At 39.8% G+C, this 4,327-nt stretch overlaps 1 long non-coding RNA gene across 1 annotated transcript; it reads left to right on the top strand.

Moving 5' to 3' along the window:
• Positions 1–1,436: 1,436 nt before the first annotated feature.
• LOC128931521 (uncharacterized) lies at positions 1,437–3,576 on the top strand. Its single transcript, XR_008479920.2, has 3 exons — positions 1,437–1,793; positions 1,891–1,954; positions 3,398–3,576. It is a non-coding gene; the product is annotated as an uncharacterized LOC128931521 (long non-coding RNA).
• The last annotated feature ends 751 nt before the right edge of the window (positions 3,577–4,327 follow it).

Raw genomic sequence — 4,327 nt, 5'->3', positions numbered from 1 at the left:
CTGATGTGGGATCAACTCAGACACTATAAAAAACTCAAATACCTAAGACTTATAGTAAAGCTTGGCTTACACCAGTTCATTACTTTGGGATGATTTAACTAAATAACCAATTTAAAAATCTTAAAACACTTTTAATTAATTTCCAAAGGCACAGAGGATGCACTTATATATTCCCTATCCAAATATTAATCCCCACTCATTGTTAAATCCTGGAATAAATACAGGTAGTTTAAATCCTGGATTGGTGAAGTTAACATTCATTCTTAGAAGAAAAAAACCAAAAGACTTAACACTATTAAATCCTACCTCTAATTAAAATTAGGAAGAGATTTAAATTAATATCCAGAAATAAGCCAACAGCTCAAAGAAATGAATACAAATGTTGGAAATGGTTATATTTTCCAGCAAATATTAATACATTCTAAACACATCTGCTCAGACTGCATTTGACCATGCAGGAAGTCACTCCTGTAATGACTCTTAGTAAGAGACTGACCGAGCAAAAACATTTCAATTCTGGCGGCTTATTTTCAAAACTTATATTTGATGTTTTCAAAAATGAAGAAGCTAGGTTAAGTGCACAGCCCCATCTGTATCCCTGAAATTCCTCTCCCTGTGTGCCAAAGATTTATTTTTAACAGCATTCAAGATATTCATTAACCTGGCAGGAATTCCAGAGGCAAGTTATGATTTTTGCCATTAAGGCATGCCTCATTTGCAAACCTTGAGTCCACAGACTGCCCTGGGTGGATAAATTGGGATTGCGTCCAAGAAGGCCGGAGGTTGGCCCTAGGATAAGCCATACCTCCTCTTCGCATCTCTAAAGCTGAAATTGAATTGTCATGAACATTACTTGGCATGGTGGCCATGTGTGCACATTGTATAAGGAACTCTGTCCTCTCACTTCATTCCTTGCTGCCCAGAAGGCCCACCTCCATTGCCTTTCCCTCAGACTCTCACGTGGGGTTCTTAGCTCATCTTCCCCTCTCCAGTGTTAATAGTGCTGCTGAACTATTAACTTAAATAAGTGTCCAAATACATCCTTTCTGGGCACTGTGGCTCATGCCTGTAATCCTAGCACTTGGAAGGCTGAGGCAGGTGGATCATGTGAGGTCAGGAGTTCGAGGCCAACTTGACCAACATGAAGAAACTCCATCTCTACTAAAAATACAAAATTAGCCAACTGTGGTAGCCCGTGGCTGTAATCATAGCAATTCGGGAGGCTGAGACAGGAGAATCACTTGAACCTGGGAGGTGGAGGTTGCAGTGAGCTGAGATCACGGCATTGCACTCAGCCTGGGCAACAAGAGGGAAACTCCTTCTCAAAATCAATAGATAAATAAATAAAATAAATACATCCATTATGAACTGTCTGTTGACTATAGCATAACCAATCACATGCATAAGCCCTGCATTCATAATGAGACCCAGCATATTTTGCCAAAAACGGCCTTCTAGTCAAGCTGCTCCCAACCTCCAGGCCATCCCAAACTCAGTCCCTGCTCTGTCGCTTTGAGCATTATGACTCTCTGCCTGATAGTTCATGTTGCTGTTTCTCGCTCAACTCAAAAAAAATGAAACAAAAATGCTTCCATCGAGAAACTTCCCAAGATTCTCCTCCTGCATAAGTGGCCCTCTCTAATTTGACTGGGGACTCCTTGAGAAAGAACCTATGCTTTATTATTCTTTGTCTCCAGAGTGAAGCCTAGAGCCTGGCATGAAGTCATGTTTGGTAAATGATGGCTGGATTCCATTGCCTGTATGGGCCAGGTGTCAACCACGCTGAGATACATGTGAGTGGCCTTTCCTGTCTCCTCCTGGCAATTCTGAGCAGCTTAACTGAACTCAGCAAGAGGCAGAGTTCAGTTAATTTTGTTCCATGATCTGCAGGCCTGTGATAGGGGATGGAAGATTACAGTCATTCAAAGAAGGACTCACAGCATGAAGCTTAGAGGTATGCATATGGGCTGCCCCACAGGCTGATCCCACAGGCCCTGGGGATTTTCTCCTCTGGATATGTGAATCTCTGTGGCAACCACATTTCCCAAAGCTTCTTTCAGGGGAAAGGGACTATTTTAGGTAATGAAGACTTTGGTCACACTTCAAACATACCACTCTTAAGGAAAACAAAAACTGGAGCCCTTCTTCCTAAAAACTTTCCCATTCTCTTTATTCTTCTTTCTACTTAATCCAGTGCCTCTGTGCTGAAGGAGGCAGCTGGAGCCAAGAAAGGAGTCTCTCTAACCCTGGGAAATGATCCAAAATGCCTGTGGTGGGTGAAGTATGGAGCAAACCCCCTCATTTCACACCCAAAGCCTGTCCCATTTTGGCATCAGGCTACATAACCACCCTTTTCTCTCCCTAAGTCAAAATTTAGCACTTACCGCTCTGCAAATTTGTTACCCAAGTATTCTTTCTAGTGTCTTTGATTAATAACAGTAGCACACTAAAGTGAAGATACAAAAACACAAGTGTGTATACATAAATGTATACACACAATATATATATACATACATATACATATGTGTCTGTATATATATATATATAACATATATATATAGAGAGAGAGAGAGAGAAAGAGGGAGAGAGAAAGAGAAAAAAGTTGTCTTGAAACCTTCTGAAAGCTGTAAGGCAGGTGCTGTTTGCTGGATTTTACAAGGGGGCAAACTGAGGCTCAAAGGATAAGTTCATTTCTCATGCGCAGTGAATGAACAGGCTAGATTTGAACTCCAGTTTGCGGTACCTTTGGTACTTTCTCTAAATGATCCTGCCATGCATCTTCTCCAGAAAGCACAACTAATTATACATCTAAGTCAAAGCCCAGAAAAAAGAGTTCGTGGTAAAGAAGCAATGTAAGGTTCAGAGACAAATTATTTCCTTGCCATTTCTAGTCCTCATGCTTTCAGCTTTTGTTGGGTTATGTCTGCTTAGTGAAACATCAATATCTTTACACTCCACTATTTTATTAAGTATATTAAACAGGGGAATTGCACTCACAAAATGTACTTTGAGAAATACAAATGTTCTGCAAACAGAGGCAGTATTAGAATTGTTATCACTGTTGTGAGCATTCGCCTTGCTATAGTTTGTTGGTTTGTTGTTTCATCTATTCGTTTTTATTGTACATAGATTGGGTGGAGCCTACTAATTGCTTCCTCAATATTCATTTTCCTTTTCTTCTTAATTGATGAGGTTTCTTGTGTTTGCTCATTGGCAATGTTCTCATCTAAAAACTACATTTGTGATTGTCCCCTGGTTAAAGATGGCCATGTGATACACTTTGGGATAACTTTGTGGAAGCAGAAATCACTAGGCAAACTTAGAAAAGACCCTTAAAAGTGGACTTGGCTGGCCAATATCTTTTAACCACCTTCCTTTCCATTTTTTGTTTTTCTAGAATGCAGACATAGAGGTTGGAGTTGTTGGGATTTGAGCATCTTGTAACTATGCAGACAATATATAACAAGACAGACACAAGGACTTCATTCTCAACATTCTTAAGCCAAGAAATCATAGCCAGCAAAACACCTATCATTAACTTCTTATGTGAGAGAATAAAAATAAACATCTAACTTCTTTAAGCTTCCATTATGTGAATTTTCTTTTGTGTGTTGCTAAACTCAATCCTTCAGTGACATAGCCATCCAGAAGAAGCAAAGTATATTGTAAAAGTCCGAGACTAGAAGTCTGAGGTCTCTTCACTGATCTTCTGGCTGTGATTCTTTTCTTTATGCCTAGCAAGTCTCCATATGTTAGCTGGGTTGGTCTTTCTACTGCCTTGTTTTAACTATTACAACAAATTTTCATTGTTTAAAGACAAAGTCCCAAACACTTGTAATTAGAAGTCCCTTCTAGATCTGGCCCCTGCCTGCCTCCCCATCCTCATAACTCATTTCATTGCCACTCTCTTTCCCCTGTAGCCACAGTGATCTTTTTCCCTGATGCACTGCATGGGTATTTGGTTTTCCATTCTAATTGGTATTCCTTTTGTTCACAGCATTCTCCCCATGAAGACTTTCTCTTTAAATATCAAAATAAATGGAACACTGTTCACAAATACCTTTTATGTCTCTGTGGCTATCCCTTTTAGAAAAATTGCATTTAGTCTCTCAATGTCTTGCTCACTGGACTGTTCCCAGTGTTTTGCCCACTAGAGAGGTGATGATGAGAGAAGGGGCCCTGATGTGTCTTGTTTATAATAATATCCCTAAAAAGTATTCTAGTGCTAGGCATAAGGAAAATGCTGAACTTATGATATGAGTGTAAACTTCAGAAAGTCATCTGTCTTGTCTCAGTTTTGCTTCTGGGAGAAACCTAAAAGAAGGCT

This window comes from Callithrix jacchus, chromosome 3 (assembly GCF_049354715.1).
Source record: "Callithrix jacchus isolate 240 chromosome 3, calJac240_pri, whole genome shotgun sequence".
Classification (NCBI taxonomy): Eukaryota; Metazoa; Chordata; class Mammalia; order Primates; family Cebidae; genus Callithrix; species Callithrix jacchus.
The sequence above is the reverse complement of the archived record's forward strand: the minus strand, read 5'-3'. Positions and strand labels throughout refer to the sequence as shown.